The 22,810-nt window shown below is 42.3% G+C and overlaps 1 long non-coding RNA gene across 1 annotated transcript; it reads right to left on the bottom strand.

Moving 5' to 3' along the window:
- Positions 1 to 243: 243 nt before the first annotated feature.
- On the bottom strand, positions 244 to 22,281 carry LOC122685870. The gene is made up of 3 exons (XR_006338569.1): positions 22,118 to 22,281; positions 11,071 to 11,080; positions 244 to 253 (listed from the first exon to the last, which is right to left on the bottom strand). It is a non-coding gene; the product is annotated as an uncharacterized LOC122685870 (long non-coding RNA).
- Positions 22,282 to 22,810: the final 529 nt, after the last annotated feature.

Here is a 22,810-nt window from a genome sequence, read left to right as displayed (position 1 = left end):
GGTTTCCTCTCTACCAAGATGACAGAGAGAAGAGGGCGAGGTCAGCATGCTTGTCTTGCGCTCACTTCCTGCAAGGTGGCCTTGGCTGACTGCCTTCAGCCCAGGTCACAGCCCCTGCAGGGCAGCCTCGCTCCTCAGGTCCTGTACCTAGGAGTGGTACAGCCCTAGGGTACTGAGCTACCTCAAACAGCGCTGCTAGTTTAGTGTTTCATCTACGTCCTCATAAAATCCCATCTAATTCAGCAAAGATGGGCTCCAACTCAACAGACTGACATGCCCTTCCACTTGTTAGAACATCCTTTTGCTGCCATTGTTACACATGTCAACATCATGTGACTTCACCTAAGAAATAAAAATCAGAAACTGGTGATCTGATGCAAAGGTGACCCAGGCAGCTGCTGCACTTCCTTTATGTGAGTCAGTTCTCCAGTCTCTGTGAATTGAAGTCTATAATGAGCACTAGTCCCTCTGCAACTGTTCACCTCAAGTTGTGATAGTATTCTCTTCTTCTTGTTGGTAGTGAAGGTGACTCTAGACTGGACTTTAGGAAGAAAGGAAGGTCTAGCTTTGGCTACTGCCTTTGCAACATGGAGTCAAATGACAAACAGACATGACAGATACAAGTTAAAATATAAATACAAAGCAATTTGTGGAAAAGTCCATTCTAGCTTTTTATGTGATGCTCACCTATTTCCTTAACATGGGCTAAGCACCTGAACCACTCCCCAGTTATAAACACAAAGATATCAACCAGGGTTCTTGGCTTTCCCAATCAATAGAATTGATCAGAGGCCAGACTAGAGATTCAGGCAAGGCTTTATTGGGGTCCCTGCTGCAGCAGGGGTGAGTGAAAACAAATACAGTTCCCCTTGTTCACTCCCCAAAGCCAGGGGTGGGGAGCTGGCTCTTTACATGGGGTGAAGGTAGCAATGTGTCCTGGGCTCCAGTCAGATGTGTGACTTAAGTGTTTTGCCCACCACCCCTCCCCCAGAGGTGTTGGCTGCAGGGAGCATGTGTAGTCCCCTGCTTTTGTTCCCAACACCCTGCTTTTGCTCCCAGCGCTTCAGAAGTGGCAGTTTGGCTTTCTGGTCTTTTTGTATCTTTTTGTCTATAATTTGCCCAAACTGCTCATGCATGAAGTTATTTTTAGTCCCTTGTAGTTTCTTTGCATTTTGTTGCTTGGGGAGATGTTGGTTTAGGCGCAAGCAATTGCAGCAAAGGAGCCGGAGTCCATCCTGTCTCAGACGTGCCAACTTAGCCATGCAGGGCAGCTGCCAAGTTCTTGGGACATGTGCAGATGTGTGTAGGTGTATGCCAAGCACTGGAAACAGGATGTGCTGGTCAGTGGCATTTATTTGTACATGTGTGGTTTTATTCCCACATGTGTTACTCTTATCCAGAAGTAATTAAAAATCAAAGTAAGTGGACTTGCAGCCCAAACAGGAAAGATTCAACTTATTTAGAGATGAAAGAAGATCAATGGAAGTCACAGAGGCTAACAGCTGTGGTCCACGAGAAACTGCCCAGGACAGCAACAGGGTGAACGAACCCTTTCCTGAGGGATGGTGTGGTCCCGCAACACAACTGTGCCCTTGGGCTCCTCAGCGTGGTCTGCTGTGACCACTGACTGGTGGGGGCATTACTTTACGTTACCTGATATACGCCCTTCATAATGTTTGCTATTTTTATTATAAATAAAGTAAGAGTAACCTTGCATTAAGTTATTTAAACCCAGTCCAGATTCTGGCCTACTGTGAATTCATAACTGAAGCGGACCACATGTGAAGCTCTCAGGCTCTCTCGCGGTTTACTAGCTTTGTGTATTTGCCTGTCACCTGTCCACAAGAGTATCTGCGTGATAAAATTAACTGTATCTAATGCTCCACGCACAGTGCCTGGCACAGTATGAGCACTGGAGAAATAGCAGCAATTACTGTTACTACATTACAAGGCCGAGTTTAAGAGCTGCAGACTCAAACCTCAGGCCAAAAGGAGTGATTTTTCACATTATAAACGCAGTGGGTAACAAGAAGTATCTGGAAGGGATTCTTTTCTCCCTTAAACCTGCCATAAATTCCCTGGCAAAGCAGTAAAGTTCATCTTATTGCGAGAATTGAATATTTGTGCTGATTACATTAGAAAAGTCAGATAATGGGTTTCATAAATCCATTATGGGAAACGGGAAAAGTCAGACCTTAAAGAAATAGTCCTCAGCAGAGCATCTTGTTTTAACCCTTAGGCGGAAAAAAAAGTTACACTTCTCTGGAAAAGCACACAAAATTTGGGTTAAATCTGCTTGTTAGACTTTCCTTAGCCTCAGATGTAATTAATGGTGACAGAGTTTGCCAGCACAGTAAAATCAAAAAAGTAACACAGGACATAGAAGACTGTATTTTCCAAAGACTGCCTCCATTGTATTTCCCACCCTACCCACTCTCCTGTGTGTGACTCTCTCTCCTCCGTCTAGAAGTGCTCGTTTCTCCACACTGCTTGGTCTAAGTGTGTCCTATGACTGCCTTGACTAAAATCAGGAGGAATAACTCTGTGCCTGTTTCAGATGTAACTAATCAAAGCCTAAGCCCCATGGTGAGGCCAAGTGGGGAGGCAGAGGGGAGAGGCCCTTCAGTCCACAGCTCAGGGCTCCCAGCCCCCAGTCAGCATCAGCCGCCAGCACCATGGAGAGCTGCTGAAGCTGCCTCGCCCAGCCAAACCTCCCAATGACTCATCCCCAGCCTCCTTGAGACCACATCCCAGGAGACCCCAAGAAAGAGCTTCTTCTATGAATGACTGTTAAGCAGCTACGTTTCGAGTGTATTTGTTAAATAGCAATAGATAACCAGAACAAGAGGCTTCCCTGGTGGCTCAGAGGGTAGAGAATCTGCCTGCAGGGCGGGAGACCCAGGTTCGATTCCTGAGTGAGGAAGATCCCCTGGAGAAGCGAACGGCAACCGACTCCAGTGTTCTTGCCTGAAGAATTTCATGGACAGAGGAGCCTAGCAGACTACAGTTCATGGAGTCAGAAAGAGTCAGACACCACTGAGCAACTGACATACTGAACCACGAACCAGAACAAGTCCCCATGTCCATTTAAGCACCATTTTTTGTTCCACTACCTGACTCCATCTTCCATTCTTATAGGCATACTTTTGTGACTTTCTTAGACACTTGATTCAAAGTATAGCTACTTGTTTAAAAGTCCTAAGTACCTAAATCTCTTTTACTCACTAATGTTGTCCGTATTAACATCAGCAACAATAGTAACAAAAACAATCTGATTTGATTAAAATTTCCAACATTGTCTGATGAACCAAATGATGACAAGAGCTGGCTAGACAAAAAGACAAGAGCTGACTAGACGAGTAATTGTTACTTCTACACCTAGCAATTCTCAAAAACATTAGAATATTTCTTCTCATGATAAGGTCTAGTCATAAAAACATAAGCAAATATGACACTTTCTTAATGTATAATCCCTTATAAATTATGAAAGAAATCCAAATCAAAACTACAATGAGGTAGCACCTCACACCAGATAGAATGGCCATTATTAAAAAACCTACTAACAACAAATGCTGGTAACAGTGTGAAGAAAAGGGAACCCCCTCGCACTATTGGTGGGAATGTAAATTGATATAATATGATAGTAGCCATAATGGAGAACAGTATGGAGGTTCCTTAAAAAACTAAAAATAGAACTACCATATGGGCCAGCAATCCCACTACTGGGCAAATACTCAGTTGTTGCTGTTCAGTCGCTAATTCGTGTCTGACTCTTTGCAACCCCATGAACTGCAGCACCCCAGGCTTCCCTGTCCTTCACTATCTCCCTGAGGTTTCTCAGACTCATGTCCACTGAGTCAGTGATGCCATCCAATCATCTTACCCTCTGTCACCCTCTTCTCCTCCTGCCCTCAATCTTTCCCAGGGTCTTTTCCAATGAGTTGGTTCTTCACATCAGGCATATACCCAGAAGTGAAAGTGAAAGTTGCTCAGAAATGTCCAACTCTTTGCAACCCCATGGACCATATAGTCCATGGAATTCTCCAAGCCAGAATACTGGAATGGGTAGCTTTTCCCCTCTCCAGGGGATCTTTCCAACCCAGGGATCGAACCCAGGTTTCCCACATTGCAGGCAGATTCTTTACCAGCTGAGCCACCAGGGAAGCCCAAGAATACTGGAGTGGGCGGCCTATCCCTTCTCCAGTGGATCTTCCCAGCCCAGGAATCAAACCAGGGTCTCCTGCACTGCAGGTGGATTCTTTACCAACTAATCTATCAGGGAAGTCCATATACCCAGAGAAAAACCATAATTGGCTGATTCATGTCAATGTATGACAAAAACCACTACAATATTGTAAAGTAATTAGCCTTCAACTAATAAAAAATAAATGGGGAAAAAGAAGATATATGTACCCCCAATGTTCAATGCAGCACTGTTCACAATAGCCAGGATATGGAAGCAACCTAAATGTCCATCAACAGAGGATTAAGATACAGAAGATGTGCTACATATACATAATGGAATATTACTCAACCATAAAAAGGAATGAAATTGGGTCTTCGTAGAGACATGGATGGACCTAGACTGTCACAAAGAGCGAAGTAAGTGAGAAATAGAAAAACAAATATTGTGTATTAACACATACATGTGGAATCTGGGAAAACAATACAGATGATCTTATTTCCAAAACAGAAACAGAGAGACAGACATAGAGAACAAACGTATGGATACTAAGGGGGGAGGGGTGGGCGGGATGAATTGGGAAATTGGGACTGACAAATATACACTATTGATACTATGTATAAAACAGATAACTAATGAGAACCTACGGTATAGCTCAGGGAACTGTACTCAGTGCTCTGTGGTGACCTAACTGGGAAGGAAATTCATCAAACAGAGCACATATGTATATGTACGGCTGACTCACGTTGCTGTGCAGTAGACACTAACACAGCATTGTAAATAAACTATATGCCAATAAAAATTAACTTTATTTTTTAATTTTATTTTTAATTGAAAGATAATTGCTTTACAATATTTACAATATTGCCATACATCAACATGAATCAGCCATACACATACAAATGTCCCCACCCTACTGGGCCTCCCGTCCACCTCCGACCCCATCCCACTCCTCCCTGTTGTCCCAGAGCGCTGGTTTGAACCCCCTGAGTCATATAGCAAATTTGCACTGGTGATCTGTTTTACACACGGTAGTGTATATATTTCTATGCTACTCTCCCCAGAAACATGTAGATGATGACTATCTTTAAAAATAGAACTGCTTCACGAGAAAGAGGAGTTTCTGTTATGAGCTTACATAGTTGTTTGAGGGACTGATATAAGCACAGGTTTTCTTTGTGGGGTTTGGGGTAGCCATGGGAAATCGGGGCTTACATTTTCTTTGGTTTTGTTAGCAGAGAAGGTATTTGAAGGTTTATATGTTAAAGAGATTGTCCAGCGAGAAGAGGGAGAATGAAGAGTGAAAGAAGCCTGGACTCTGCAAACCTGAGAGAGAGTGCGAGGAGGACAGTCTGCTCCCATGCCCCAGACACTCACAGCCCTGGGTTACACCCACTTCCTTGTCTCCAGCGTGTGCTCTGACCACGGAAGCACATTCCCCACTCTGCAAGGGTCTATGGTTCCCTCACTGATCCCTGGCTCAGGCTACCAGTAGAACACCCTACTCTGTATCCCAGAGGGCTAGAAGGCTCTCTCAGAACTTTGGAGAGGTCATCTTCCAGACGCCAGGGTCTCGGCAGGCTCCACAATCAAGTCTTTGCTCAAGAGGTGCATCCCCAGACCACGAAGCTGGCCTCAGCTTCCCCCTCTTCCCTTTGCCAGAGCAGCTTTGATAACCAGGACAACGCTAAATCTTGGGTCAAGGGTAGGTGGAAAATTTCCTGGCCCATACTTGGTGTGAACTGCACTGATGCATGCTTTCTTAATCCAGAGTCTCCTGGTGCAAAGACCTCTACACCAACACCTCCCGTCTCCTTGTTGCACTGCCCCAGCACTGTGCTCACCCTGATGTAGGCATCTGGTCACTGTTACTCAAGGACTGTTCACACTGAGAACAGGAGTGACCACAAAAGCTGGATGTCCTGACACCTCAACTCTGACACCTGCCATTCTAGAAACACCTCTCCATTGCTAACAGGGCTTCCCTGGTGGTTCAGGTGGTAAAAGAAACTGCCTGTAATGCGGGAGACCTGGGTTTGATCCCTGGGTTGGAAAGACCCCTGGAGAAGGGCATGGCAACCCACTCTAGTATTCTTGCCTAGAGAATCCCCATGGACAGAGGAGCCTGGTGGGCTACATGGGGTCTCAAAGATCGGACACAAATGAGCAACCAAGCACAGCATTGCTAACTAGTGTCCGAAGGCAACCTTTGCTGGAGAAGAATTTCAGAAAAGAGCCTTAACTTTCCATAGTCATGCTCTTCTGGGAACTTTCCATCATGGCAGTCAGATTCTACAGCAAAAATATCACTGCCACCAATCCTAATTCACTCCATGAATCACTGTCCACAGAAAACCTTCTGCCCCTAACGTTGAATAACTCTTCTTTCGAAGTGTCCTAAAACTGCTCATTTGTCCCCTGGAAGCCAACCAAGGACAACCAAATGTACCAAAGATTTACAATTACAATTAGGAAGATTTTGATCACACAAGCCTCACCTCAGAAGGCTTGCCAACTAACACTCTCTCAGATTTCCCCTTTTAATCACATAAAACTATTCTCCTTTCTAATACATTTGAACCCCTGTTGAAACAAAAGTGGCAGAAGACGGTGCTTCACCACAAGTTTAGTTTGTTTTTGACATTTCATTTATAAGGGGCACAGTTTTCTCAAGAGTATGTCACAGGCTTGTCGCTTCCCCAGGTTGATACCATAACCACTCAGATGTCTCCTGGAGATCAACTGAGGAGTCTAAGGAAGTTTAGATCTGATGCTCAACTTGCTAATAATACTCTGGTAGTTAATGGAGAAGGAGCTTCAGGAAGGCATCTGAGAGCTGCTGTTCTCTGGACCTCAGTTCCAAATCTCACCCTCAGACTCTGCTACTGGGCCCTTAATCTGCTGCCAAACAAGATGGCATCAGTTCTACCCAGATCCCAGAGGGCTCAGCCTTCATGTCCTTCTTCTTTCATCTTCCAGGGAAAGAATGTTAGAAGGCTGTGGGAATAAATCTCATAGGCCCTTAGATATGTGAGAGGAGCAAAACAGAATTAGGCATTTATAATGCTTGGACATGTCCTCATAATAAGTAGCTACAAAACATTACAGAGAACCACCTCGTGAGGATTCATTTGACAGCATCCTGCTGTTGAGGGCCCCTTCTGGAGCAAGCCAGAGGATATTTCTCACAATGAGAGAGTAAATAAATTCAGTGAATAAACTTGCTCATTTAAATGGGATATAGCTTTCTTCCTGCAAGAGAAAAACAATTCTTCTTAAGACTGCTTCACAGAAAGGGTCTGATAATCTTACCCCTTTCTAAGCTCTCTTATATAATTCAGGGCAAAGGCTAATACGTAGCAGTAATATCTTTAAGAAATTTAAAAAGAAAAGACAAAAGCATTCATCTTTCTCCAATGTAATAGTCCAGCCAGTCTGGACTGGTAGCTCTGCTCCATGGGTCCTTATGGGATTTGTGTTCTTCCATATTTTCACTCCAACACACTCTTAAGAATCGCGCTCATCTGCAGGGTTGAAGCTGGGTCACAGCCACTTCCATTCCCGTCAGAGGAGAGGGGAAAAAAGAATACCAGAGTCAGTCATTTTCTCTTAAGAAAATGCAGTATGGACTTCCCTGGGGGTCCAATGGTGAGAAATCCACCTGCCAATGCAGGGAACACAGGTTTGATCCCGAGTCCAGGAAGATTTCACACGCATGGGGCAGCTAGACCCACGTGTCACAGCTACTGAAGCCTGTGTGCCCCAGAGCCTGTGCTCTGTAACAAGAGAAGCCGCCACAATGTGAAGACTGTGCACCACAGCTAGACAGTAGCCCCCACTCACTGCAACTAGAGAAAGCCCACACCAACAAAGACCCAGCACAACCAAAAGTGAACAAATTAACAGTTTTTAAAAAGAAAGCACAGTAAGGTTTCCACAACTTTATTCAGATTTCATTGGTGAAAATTCAGTCACCAAGTGACACCTAGCTGCAAATAAGCCCAGGTGATAAAATTTCTAGCTGGGAAGCTGCAGTGAAGGAAAGAGCAGAATTGGAATGAAAGTCATGTCTCTTTCCCTGGCCATCTAAATTCTGTCAGTACCCTTGTTCTACAAACATCTCCCCTAGGACACAACCCAGGATCCCACTGTATATCCAGCTTAAAGTCCAGACCCTTCAAGTGATGCACTATCCAGGGATAAACAGACTAAAAGAAAGTGACCTGCTCTCCATATACTCAAAACAGATATATGAACCAGAAACACCACGATAAAACTGCCATTAGGAAGTGAAAGGCTAGAAAGTACACAGAAGTCACAGTTCCGTAGTATAAACATGGAAATTAGCCAGAGGTTACTGAGCGTCCTTTCAATCTGAGTAGTCCAGCAGGCCCTCCTGCAATCACCAGATTCTGTAAGTGTGTGATCTTAGACTGTCTTTGACTAAACTTTTTACAACCCTGTAAGGATAAAAGGTAACTTAAACAATACGAATGCTAGAAGTGAAAGTGTTAGTCGCTCAGTCGTGTCTGACTCTTTGAGACCCCATGGACTATAGCCCAGCAGGTTCCTCTTTCCATGGGATTCTCTAGGCAAGAATATTGGAGTGGGTTGCCATTCTCTTATCCAGGAGATCTTCCTGAAGCAGGGACTGGACTCAGGTTTCTTGCATTGCAGGCAGATACTTTACCGTCTGAGCCACCTGGGGAAGCCCACGAATGTTACAAAGACACAACAAAGAAAGAAAAGTACAGGTGATGAGCATAGAGAAAAAAATCCTCAACAAAATATGAGCAAAATAATCCAACAATATATAAAAAGGATCATACACCATGATGAAGTAGGAGTTACTCCAGGGATGCAAAGATGGTTCAATATCCACAAATAAATCAACTTGATACATCACATTAACAAAAGAAAGGATAAAAATCACATAATCATCTCAATAGATGCAGAAAAACAATTTGACAAAATTCAACATCCATTTATGATAAAGAAAAACTATCATCAAAGTTGTCACTGAGGGAATATATCTATTATTATCAACATAATAAAGGCCATTTATGACAAACCCCAGCTAATATTACACCCAATGGTGAAAAGCTGAGCACTTTTCCTCCCAAGACAAGGATGCCCATTCTTAAATACAATACTATTTAATAAAGTATTGTAAGCCCTAGCCACAGCAGTCAAACAGGAAAAAGAAATATTAAGAATAGGCATCCAAATCAGAAGGGGAAAAGTAAAACTGTCACTATTTTCAAGTGACATGACACTATATATAGAAAATCCTAAAGTCTCCACCAAAAGACTATTAGACCTAATAAATGAATTCAGTGAAGTTGCAGGATATAAGATTAATATACTGAAAGTTATTGCATCTCTGTACACTGATAATGAACTATTAGAAAGAGAAAACAAGAAAACAACTCCATTTACAATCACATCAAAAAGAACAAAACACCTAGGAATAAATTTAACCAAGGAGATGAAAGACCTATACTCTGAAAACTATTATACACTGAGAAAAGAAACTGAAGATGATAAAAATAAATGGAGAGGAATTTGGTGTTAATAAATTGTAGGAATTAATGTTAAAATATCCATACTGCCCAAACTAATCTACATATTTAATGCAATCCCTATCAAAATACCCATGATAGTTTTCACAGAACTAGAACAAATAATCCTAAAATTTATATGGAATCACAAATGCCCCAAATTGCCAAAACAATCTTGAGAAAAAATAACAAAGCTGGAGGTATCATGGTCCCTGACTTCATACTATACGACAAAGCTACAGTAATCAAAACATCATAGTACTGGCATAGAAACAGATACATGGATCAATGCAACAAAATAGAGAGCCCAAAAATAAACTCACACATCTACAGTTGATTAATCTACAATAAAGGAGGCAAGAATATACAATGGAGAAAAGACAGTCTCTTCTTTCAACAAGTGGTGCTGGGAAACCTGGACAGCTACATGTAAAAGAATGAAATTAGAACATTCCATTATACCATATACAAAAATAAATTCTTTATGTTTAAAGACATAAGTGTAGGGCCAAAAGCCATAAAACTTCTAGAACAGAATATAGGTATAGCACTCTTTGATATAAGTCATAGCAATGTCTTTTAGACCTACCTCCTCAGGAAAGGGAAACAAAAGCAAAAATAAATAAATTTTACCAAATTAAACAAAGATTTTGCACAGCAAAAGAAACCATTGGCAAAATGAAAAGACAAGCTACAGGATAGAAGGAAATATTTGCAAATTATATAACCAATAAGGGGATGAGATCCAAAATATAAAAACATCTCACACAAATCAATATTATAAAAACAAACAACTCAATTTTAAAATTGGCAGAAGACCTGAATAGACATTTTTGCAAAGAATACATACAGATGGCCAACAGGCACATGAAAAAAATGGTCAACATCACTAACTTTCAAATAAATACAAATCAAAATCACAATGAAATATCAACTCATTGTCAGAATGGCTATTGTCAATAAGACAACAAATAACAACTGTTGATGAGGACATGGAGTAAAGGAACCTTGATACATTGTTGGTGGGAGTGTAAATTAGTGCAGCCACTATAGAAAACAAAATGGAGGTTCCACAAAAGACTAAAAATAGAACTCCCATATGATCAGGCAATTCCACTCCTTGGTATATATGTGAAGAAAATGAAGACACTAATTCAAAAAGACATAAGTAACCAAGTATTCATAGCAGCATTATTAACACTGCCAAGATACAGAAGCAGCATGGGTATCCATCAACAGATGAATGGATAAAGAAAATGTGATATAACTACACAATGAAATATCACTCAGCCACACAAAAAAAGAAATTTTGTCATTTGCAACAACATGGATGGATCTGGTGGATACCATGCATAGTGAAATAAGAGAGCAAAGCAAACACTGTTTATTTTCACTTATGTGTGGAATCTAAACTATAAAACAAATGAAGCAATACCAAAAAAGGAAGAAACAGGCTCACAGATACAGATAACAAACTAGTGATTATCAGTGGGGAGAGAGGTCATGGGATAAGATACAGAAGGGAATTAAGACATATGAACTATGGTGTATAAAATAAATAAGCTACCAGGATACATTTCACAGCATGGGAAAATGTGACTATTATTCTGCAACAACTTTAAGTATAATCTATAAAAATATTGAATCACTATATCATACACATGAAATTAATGTTAATACTATAAATCAACTATAGTTTTTTAAAGCAAATGTTTTTAAAAAGCAAATGGTTGCTACCAAAATCAGTGGAAATGATTCTTGTTCATAGCAAAGCAAATGAATTTTGTCCACTTATAAAATAAAAATCTCGGCAAAAAAAAATTATCAATTCAGTTCAGTTCAGTTCAGTCACTCAGTCATGTCCAACTCTTTGTGACCCCATAGACTGCAGCACACCAGGCTTCCCTGTCCATCACCAACTCCCAGAGTTTACTCAAACTCATGTCCATTGAGCTGCTGATGCCATCCAACCATCAAATCCTCTGTCAGCCCCTTCTCCTCCTACCTTAAATCTTTCCCACCATTAGGGTCTTTTCAAATGACTCAGTTCTTTGCATTGGGTGGCCAAAGTATTGGAGTTTCATCTTCAGAATCAGTCCTTCCAATGAATATTCAGGACTGATTTCCTTTAGGATGGACTGGTTGGATCTCCTTGCTGTCCAAGGGACTCTCAAGAGTCTTCTCCAAACCACAGTTCAAAAGCATCAATTCTTCCATGCTCAGCTTTCTTTATAGTCCAACGCTCACATCCATACATGACTACTGGAAAAACCATTGCTTTGACTAGATGGACCCTTGCTGGCAAAGTGATGTCTCTGCTTTTTAATATGCTCGCTAGGTTGGTCACAACTTTTTTTCCAAGGAGCAAGCATCTTTAAATTTCATGGCTGCAGTCACCATCTGCAGTGAGTTTGGAGCCCAAAAAAATAAAGTCTGACACTGTTTCCATTGTTTCCTCATCTATTTGCCATGAAGTGATGGGACCGGATGCCATGATCTTAGTTTTCTGAATGTTGAGTTTTTAAGACAACTTTTTCACTCTCCTCTTTCACTTTCATCAAGAGGCTCTTTAGTTCTTCTTCATTTTCTGCCAAAAGGGTGGTGTCATCTGCATATCTGAGGTTATTGATATTTCTCCTGGCAATCTTGATTCCAGCTTGTGCTTCATCCAGTCCAGCATTTCTCATGATGTACTCTGCATATAAGTTAAATAAGCAGGGTGACAATATATAGCCTTGACATACCCCTTTCCCAATTTGGAACCAGTCTGCTGTTCCATGTCCAGTTCTAACTCTTGCTTCTTGACTTGCATATAGATTTCTCAAAAGGCAGGTCAGGTGGTCTGGTATTCCCATCTCTTTCAGAATTTTCCACAGCTTGTTGTGATCCACACAAAGACTTTGGCATAGTCAATAAAGACAGAAGTAGATGTTTTTCTAGAACTCTCTCACTTTTTGATGGTACAACAGATGTTGGCAATTTGATCTCTGGTTCCTCTGCCTTTTCTAAATCCAGCTTGAACATTTGGAAGTTCACGGTTCACATACTGTTGAAGCCTGGCTTGGAGAATTTTGAGGATTACTTTGCTAGTGTGTGAGATGAGTGCATTTGTGCAGTAGTTTGAACATTCTTTGGTATTGCCTTTCTTTGGGATTGGAATGAAAACTGACCTTTTCCAGTCCTGTGGCCACTGCTGAGTTTTCCATATTTGCTGGCGTTTTGAGTGCAACACTTTCACAGCATCATCTTTTAGGATTTTAAATAGCTCAACTGGAAATCCATCACCTCCACTAGCTTTGTTCATAGTGATGCTTCCTAAGGCCCACTTGACTTCACCTTCCAGGATGTCTGGCTCTAGGTGAGTGATCACACCATCATGATTATCTAGGTCATGAAATCTTTTTTGTATAGTTCTTCTGTGTATTCTTGCCACCTCTTCAAATATCTTTTGCTTCTGTTAGGTCCATACCATTTCTGTCCTTTATTGTGCCCATCTTTGCATGAAATGTTCCTTTGATATCTTTAATTTTCTTGAAGAGATTTCCAGTCTTTCCCATTCTATTGTTTTCCTTTATTTCTTTGTATTGATCACTGAGGAAGGCTTTCTTACATCTTGCTATTCTTTGGAACTCTGCATTCAAATGGGAATATCTTTCCTTTTTTCCACTGTCTATTGCTTCTCTTCTTTTCACAGCTATTTGTAAGGCCTCCTCAGACAATCATTTTGCCTTTTTGCATTTGTTTTTTGGGGGGATGGTCTTGACCACTGCCTCCTGTACAATATCACGAACCTCCATCCATAATTCTTCAGGCACTCTATCAGATCTAATCCCTTGAATCTATTTGTCACTTCCACTGTATAATCATAAGGGATTGATTTAGGTGATACCTGAATTATGTAGTTGTTTTCCTTACTTTGTTCAAGTCATGTCTGAATTTGGCAATAAGGAGTTTATGATCTGAGCCACAGTCAGCTTCCAGTCTTGTTTTTGCTGACTGTATAGAGTTTCTCCATCTTTGGCTGCAAAGAATATATTCAGTCTGATTTTGTTGTTGACCATCTGGTGATGTCCTTGTGTAGAGTCTTCTCTTATGTTGTTGGAAGAGGGTATTTGATATGACCAGTGTGTTTTCTTGGCAAAACTCTGTTAGCCTTTGACCTGCTTCATTCTGTACTCCACGGCCAAATTTGCCTATTACTCCAGGTATTTCTTGACTTCCTACTTTTGCATTCCAATCCCCTATAATGAAAAGGACATCTTTTTTGGGTGTTAGTTCTAGAAGGTCTTGTAGGTCTTCATAGAACCATTCAACTTCAGCTTCTTCATCATTACTGGTCGGGGCATAGACTTGGATTACTGTGATATTGAATGTTCTACCTTGGAAACAAACAGAGATCATTCTGTCATTTTTGACATTGCATCCAAGTACTGCATTTAGACTCTTTTGTTGACCATGATGGCTACTCCATTTCTTCTAAGGGATTCTTGCCCACAGTAGTAGATATAATGGTCATGTGAGTTAAATTCACCCATTCCAGTCCATTTTTGTTCACTGATTCCTAAAATGTCAATGTTCACTCTTATCAATTCAACTCATTTTAATGTTTTATGGGTTACCTCACAATGAGTTAAATGAAACCTTTGACACGTGCTCATTTTATATGGGTATGAGTGTTGTGATTTTTACCTTTTTGAAGTTTATATCTTAAAAACAATGGAATCTGGGCTCTTCCTGGCATATGTTCTTTGCTCTGCCCTGCAGGGCCTGGCAGGAGGAACATGCCTGCCTGCTGTGCAGAGTAGTCAGTGGAGATGCCTCCTGCTTCCTGGCCCTACTCAGTACCCACATCTGAGGTGGACGTTGTAGCACCTGCTCTCTTCCGTGCTGTAGGTTTTCCATCTCCCCACCACCACTTCAGACTAGGGGAGCCTCAGGGCATTTTGGAGGGCTTCCCAGGTGGCTCAGCAATAAAGAAACCACCTGCCAATGCAGGAGACGTTCAATCTCTGGGTAGGAAAGATCCCCTGGAGGAGGAAATGGCAACCCATTCCAGTATACTTGCCTAGGAGATCCCATGGACAGAGGAGCCTAGCAGGCTACAGTCCATGGGCTTGTAAACAGTTGGACATGACTTAGTGACTAAACAATAACAACAACAACAATAGGGCTTATTGAGGCCAGTATCTGAGTTTCTTTGGCAATAAAAGTCCTGCAGGAGCTTGGGAAGTTTTGTGTATTGGCTTTGAACCAGCACTATGTACTTGGAGCCTTAACTGAAGTTATATTCCAGAGCAAATGTTTACACCTGTCTTGTGTTTACTGGCTTCATTGCTTGTATCAAGCATTTCTCCCCCATTTTTTGAAGACTACCTTGATGCCCAAAATATTATCTGAAATAATAGGCTTGAGCTGGATAACAGTCTTTTAGCCTGATTTTGCTATAGAGCAGGAACCTTTTGTTTAGCTAATAAAGACACTGGGTAAGTTTTGTCTCCGGAGTTTGAATTTGGAAGCATTAGGATTTCATACCTAAAGCCCATTTGCTCCCAAATCTGCTTCAAAATGAACCAGTTCTTATCAGCTCATCCCATTTTTATGACACCTTGTTAAATGCAACAAGGACAGACTGCTGGGAACCCCTCCCACGAAGCAATAGGCACCAAGAACTCATGATCTGACTTCCAAATTATCGTGGGTGGGAGCCACACTCACCAACTGACTTGAGTGACCTGACTCCAGTTTTCCAGAAATAATGTTCCTCACCATACACTGCCCAACCATTAAGCCAATGCCACATGGCTTTAGCTTTTTGTTACAGCAACACTGCCTTCAGAATTAATTTCTGTATTAGGGTAAAAAGGCTGCCATTTTTTTTTTTTTTTTTTAACTGGAGTGACTTAAGTAAGATAATGGTCTAGCCATTCATGTGGTGTGGTAGCTTTGCTCTCATGGACATTCAAGATCACAAATTCACTTTATATTTTGTTTTTAGCAATATTCTAAGTAGATGTGGGCAAGCTTTTCCCTGGGAAGGGCTAGATAGTATTTCACACTTTGCAGGCCATAGCATCTTTTTTATATCTATTCAACCCTGCTGCAAAGGCAACCACAGTAAGGGAAAAGAAATAATGAGTATGGCTAATGAGTATGGCTAAAATAATAAGTTTCAATAAAATTTTATTTATGGACATGGAAATCTAAATTTCATATAATTTTCATGTGTTGAAATATTCTTCTTCTTCTGAGCTGTTCCAACCATTTAAAAATATGAAAATAATTCCATAAAGGGCCAAGGGCTATAGTTTGCTGACCCCTATATGACCAGGTTGTCCTCTTCTGCATGGTTGAAGCTGGGTCATGGACATGCCAAGGACCAAGCTCATGTGATAGGAAAAGAGGGACTTCAAAGCAAGCAATTTTTTTGTTGTTGTTGATAATAAATAGAAATGTATACCTCACAGAGACTGAAAGTCTCAGATCAGGGTGCCAGCATGGTTGGGTGACATCCTCAGCCAGGGGGCAGATTTCTCATTGTGTCCTCCACGGTGGAAGGACTAGAGAACACTCTGGAGTCTCTTTTATCAGGACACTAATATTCATGAGGCCTCTACCCCCATGACCTAAGCACCTTCCAAAGGCCCCATCTCCTACCATCACCTTGGAGATTAGCATTTCAGCACATGCAATGGGGAGAGATGGGGAGGGGAAGCAGACACAGACATTCAGTCTTTAGCACACAATGAACTTGCCAGAGTAGTTAAAATTTTAGAAGGAGACAATGCCCAAAGTTGATAAGGTGGAGCACCTGGAATTCTCATGCACTGCTAACGGAAAGGTAAAGTAGCAAACAACCACTTAGGAAAATTATTTGATTGTTTCTATCAACACAAAATATGTATATACCCCGCCTGCATGCTAAGTCACTTCAGTCATGTCTGACTCTTTGCGACCCTAGGGACTGTACCTCGCCAGGCTCCTCTGTCCACAGGATTCTCCAGGCCAAGAATACTGGAGTGGGTTGCCATGCGCTCCTCCAGGGGATCTTCCCAACCCAGGGATCTAGCCCACATTTCTTATGTATCCTGCATTGGCAGGCACTTTACCACTAGCACCACCTGGGAAGTCCCAGAAATTTCATCTCTAGGAAAATATCAAAAATATATATGTATTTTCACCAAAGATGTGTACAATAATGTTCATGAATGCAACACTCTTAGTTGCCAAATAGTAGAAACTTTCTACATGTCCATGAACAGTACAAGGGATACACGGTCACATAAAAGATGCTACAATCACACACTGGAATGCAGCAGCAGGACTGAATAAAGTACTACTACTAACAATGTAAGTAAATCTCTCAAATATGATGTTGAGGAAAAGAAAACAAAATGAGGCAAACTGCTTGGTTCCATTTTATATAAAGTTCAAAAATAGGTATAAACAACCTGTGGTATTAGAAGTCAGGACAGAAATCAGTTTTAGAGAAGCGGGAGGAAGTGGTCACTGAGGAAGGAGTGGGGAGTGCTTCTGGGGTCCTGGGAAGAGCCGACTTCTTGACCTAAGTAGTGATGACACAGATCTGTTCCCGGTGACTGCATCCTCGCCTCTCAGCTGAGCCATCAGCCAGAGTAGGCCTTATCTGCACCCGTTTCCTTACAGACTCGTCTTACTTAATGAGCCTCCTAGATTATACTTCCTCCTTCCTCGTGTGGGAAGATTTTCCAGCCCAGCTGGTACACCTGCTTTGCTTCACCAAACACAGTCAGTAACTTGAGGGCACATCTGAGCCACATTTCTAACTGATCCATCCCTTCCAGCCCTGAATGAAAGTCCCTGCCCGAAAACAGGCTCCACACTCCCTGGACAGCACCTCTCTAGTTGAATATGTGCACCCTCCTTCATCCCATCAGATCAGAAAAGCTGTGTGCCTTTAGAGGCAATCAACCCAAATTTGTTTTGAATTAACACATGCAGCTGGGACAGCGGATGCCCTTGGCATGGGACCACTGCCCCAGCTCACTCCACTGAAGCCAAAAGGGACAAGAAGCTGAGCTACTAGATTTCACAGGGTCAAGACAAGAACATGGGTGCAAAGCCAGTGCCCAAGTTCTAAGGCCACAGACAAAAGAGCAAAACTAATATGGAAGAGCATGAGAGCAAGCTGTTATGTCTAGTGCCCGGGTCAAATCTGGCTATGCCAACAGAGAACATCACTTTCCATTGGTTAGAACTGGGTCACGTGGCCACCCCTGGTCACAAAGGAAGCTGGAAAACAAAGATAAAGCTGGGTGTCCATGTGCTCCAGGAGACCAGAAGAATATCTGATAATCAGCTGTCCCCAAGATGACTTCTTAAGGGCATCGTTAGGGTCACCAGCCTGATGCACTTCCTGTAAAGTTGCCTGAGACCCAGCGCCTGAATTCTATGGCTCCCTGGCTCTAGTTTTGCCTTAATAATCTCTCTTCCATTCTCCCAGCTAGAAGACCAGAACTATGTGAGGTGAAATTCTCTCCACCTCTATGTGTCCATCTTCTAACAACCACACCCATCCAGAGAGAAGCTAAAGAAACATTCTTGGCTCTAGTCTAAGAATGTACTATATACACAATGCAATGTTAAAGCTATGAAGGTTGACAGATTTTCATGTCCTATATAAGCCCTCACATATTACAGTTAAAACTGTATAATAGCTACTACGAGCTAGTGACCCATGGGATCATGTGTTTCCACACAGAAATCTCTGTTTTGGCACCCCAAATACAGCTGGACTTTTTTCCTACCCAACAACCACTAGGAGTCCTGCTCCCCCAACCTTAAGTATCAAAGTATTAATTGCTTAATCGTGTCTGACTCTTTGCAACCCCATGGACTTTAGCCCGCCAGGCTCCTCTGTCCATGGAATTCTCCAGGCAAGAGTACTGGAGTGGGTAGCCATTCCCTTCTCAAGGGGATCTCCCTGACTCAGGGATCAAACTCAGGTCTCCTCATTGCAGGTGGATTCTTTACTGTCTGAGCCACCAGGCAGGCCGGCAACTTTTGGACTTACAAATGTCCTGGGAAATGTTTCCACACACAATACGGAAAGGTGTCACACTGGCCTGTCAATAGCTGAGATAATGGTGCAGGCAAAGCAAAAGCCCTCCAGATCTTCAGCAGGAATGTCCCCTGATTGCTGGCTCTGGTAATGGGGACTCAGGTAGTGAGAGGCTGCCAGAACCCACAAAGTCAGCCTCTACCAGACAAGAGCTGCACTGACATCAGTCTAACTTTGAGAAATTGGATAGAATGTAGATAGTTGGGATCTGATTTTCTGGGAAGGTCACAAATGAGGTGAAATCTCCCAAGTGGTAAAAGAACTACTGGTCAAAACTGAATTAGGGTAGGGAGGGAACCCTGAAAGTGTAACTAGTTCATGGAAAGGGCCAAACCTGATGAAATTATATTTAGGAAGCAGATTTTCCCCCATTTTTTGGCCATGCCACCCAGCATGCAGGATCCCAGTTTCCAGACTGGGGATTGAACCCATGCTCCTCACAGTGGAAGTGCAGTTCCAACCACAGGACTGCCAGGGAAATCCTGGAAGCAGGTTAATTTTCTCTTCACTGCCAACAAACAGACTCTGTGGGCTCCCCTTTCCCTGCCCATTGACAATACCTAGGGCAGATCTCAAAGTTTTGGGGTCATTTTTAGCTTTAGGGACAGCCTCATTCTCATCTATAGGAAGCTCAGCCTCGTGTGACTTAAAACCCTAGTCTTGCCCAATCAGTACACTATGGCAGGCCAATCCACAGCCGCTGAACACCAGGATGGACGAATCCCTGTTGGGCTCACCACCTCTGACCATCCTGCTCTGGGCCCCCATCCAGCACTGCAGGCATCCTCTAGTGAAGTATGTGCCCACCCTCCTCATGAGCCTTGGCTTTCTTACTTCACTTGTAAAGGGTTCCGAGAGTTTTCCTGTCATACTATCCACTCCCCCAACCCTTTCACCCCACTCCTCCTGGCAGATTCTAATTTACTTGGTAAGAGGCAGAGCCCAGGAATCTGAATTTTTAATAAGCCCTTAAGGTGCTTCTGACGCAAATGGTCCATGGAACAGGATCTGAGAAACAGTGCTCCCAGGAACAGCTGGCATAACAACCAGGACACACATCCCTGTTTTCCTTGGTTCCTATTCTAACATAAAGCCTTTCAGTTATGTACACACTCTCATCACACAAATAACCTGTGTGACAACTTCCTTGAGCAACTCACTTCTTTTCTGCCTCCCAAGCCCCTGTAATGACTGGGTCATCATAACTACTTTTGTCTTTAAACTCTGCTCCACGATCCCTGGCCTCACCAGGCTCTGGCTTTGCTGAGGCCTGGGTACCACTGCAGATGCCTACTCCTGTAGCTTCCTTAGGCAACAACTGCCCCTCCTCCTACATCCCACTTACCTTGCACTTGAGAAATGAGGTTGGCATCTTCATTTCTCCCAAAACCACGTCCACACCATCACTCGTACACTTTCTCCAGCAGCTCCTGCTCCCTGGAGACTCAGGCAATTTGATCCCACTCTATATCCTGTCTCTGGGCACACTCTGCATCTGCCTTTGCTGACACTATTATAGGCCAGCCTCCTTCACTGCCAAGGCACCCAGCTCAGAATATTTTCCCCATACCAAGTTCCCACCCTCCCATCTACAGAAGCCTCTGTGCTGTGCTGTGCCTAGTCGCTCAGTCATGTCCAACTCTTTGTGACCCCATGGACTGTAGCCCGCCAGGCTCCTCTGTCCATAGGATTTCCCAGGAAAGAATACTGGAGTGGGTTTCCATGCCCTCCTCCAGGGGATCTTCCCAACCCATGGATTGAACCCAGGTCTCCCACATTGCAGTGGATTCTTAACCATCTGAGCCAGCAGTGAAGCCCAAGAATACTGGAGTAGGTAGCCTATCCCTTCTACAGGGGGATTTTCCCCACCCAGGAATTGAACTAGGGTCTCCTATATTGCAGGCAGATTCTTTACCAGCTGAGGTACCAGGGAAGCCCACAGAGGCCCCTACCTTCACATTATCCATCAGCTGTTTCATTGTGTCCCTTCACCTGCACCCTTTTAGGTACAAGCTCAACTCCTCTCTTCCTAATGTTTGCCACAGATCTCTCATGGCCTCCACATGCAAAACCTTGATCCTGGATAGATACAGCTACCCCCTTCTCATCTGTGTTTGCACCCCAAGTGCTAAATATTGATAAAGAAGCATCTAATTCATAGTGTAGACTGGTCCCGACCTGCAGTTACCACCCTCAAATGGGCCTGTGTCACTGTTCAGGGGTGCTACACCACTGCTCTATTTGCCACATTAAACATTCAAATCCTGTCGTTTCACATCAAATGCCCACTCCTCCACATCCCCTCCTTAAGCATTGGACCTCCTAATTCTCTAGGAAAATAAGTAGATAAGCCCTCCTATACCTGCAACAAGATTTTCCTATTTCCACACATGTGTCTGTATACTGGGTGGCAGGTGGTACAGCCAAGGTTAAAAGACCAGAAACTTACAACAGTCTTGAGATGGGATGGTGTGGGAGGGAGAGAGGTTAAAAAGTGCAGGGATATATTTATACTCATAGTTGATTCACACTGTTTTACAGCAGAAACCCATATAACATTGTAAATAAAGCACTTATCCTCCAATTAAAAATAAGTTTAAATAAAATAAAGGGAAACAAAAAATCAATACATTAAAAAATAAAACAATCTTGCTTATATATAGACTGCTATATCAAAACCTCATGGCAACCACAAACCTAATATCTACGATAGATGTGAGCATGCATGCCAAGTCGCTTCAGTCATGTCCAACTGTTTGTGACTCTATGAACTGTAGCCTGCCAGGCTCCTCTGTCCATGAGATTCTCCAGGCAAGAATACTGAAATGGGTTGCCAGGTCCTCCTCCAGGGGATCTTCCAGACCCAGGGATTGAACCCACGTTTGTTATGTCTCCTGCATTGGCAGGCAGGTACTTTACCACTAGTGCCATCTGGAAAGCCCCCTACAATAGATACACACACACAAGAGAAAGGAATCCATAGACAACACTAAAGTTAACTGTCAAATCACAGGAGAAAAGAACAAAAGAGGAAGAGAAGAAAAAAGACCTACAAAAACAAACCCAAACAATTAACAAAATGCAATATATCTATAATTACTCTAAATGTATTAAATGCTCCAGCCAAAAGACATAGACCGGATAAACGGTACAAAAACAAGACCCATAGGAACTTCACTGGTGGTCCAGGGGTTTAAGACTCCATGCTTGCTGTTTGATTCCAGGTCAGGGAACAAAGATCCCACATGCTGTGTGGAAAAAAAAATTCATGACAACCTAAAAACAAGAACCATATATGTGTTATCTACAAGAGACCCATTTCCAATCAAGAGACACATACAGTCTGAAAGTGAGAGGAAGGAAAATGGTATTCCATACAAACAGAAATCAAAAAAAAGTTGGAGTAGCAATATTCATATCAGACAAAATAGACTTTAAAAATAAAGACCGGTACAAGAGAAAATGAAGGACAGTACATTATGATCAATGAATCAATCCAAGAAAAAGATATAACAATTGTAAATATATATGCACCCCACTTAGGAGCACCTCAATATATAAAGCAAATGCTAAAGCTACAAAAGGAGAAATCAACAGTGACACAATAATAGCAGGGAACTTTAACACCTCACTTATATCAATGCACGGATCATCCAGAAAGAAATCAGTAATAACTAACATCATACTGAACACTGAAAATTTAAAATAATTTCCTCTAAGACCAGGGAAAAAACAAAGATGCCCACTCTTGCCACAATTATTCAACACAGTTTTGGAAGTCCTAGCAATGATAATTAGAGAAGAAAAAGAAATAAAACGAATCCAAATTGGAAAAGAAAAAGTAAAACTGCCATTGTTTGCATATGACTGGATTTGAATGTTTATTATCGAGAACAAAGGAGTAGTGCAGCGTCCCTAAGGAGTAACACAGAACCATTTGAGGTTGGTAAGTACAGGTTGGGACCAATC

This window comes from Cervus elaphus, chromosome 29, assembly GCF_910594005.1.
Source record: "Cervus elaphus chromosome 29, mCerEla1.1, whole genome shotgun sequence".
NCBI classification, from domain to species: domain Eukaryota; kingdom Metazoa; phylum Chordata; class Mammalia; order Artiodactyla; family Cervidae; genus Cervus; species Cervus elaphus.
The sequence above is the reverse complement of the archived record's forward strand: the minus strand, read 5'-3'. Positions and strand labels throughout refer to the sequence as shown.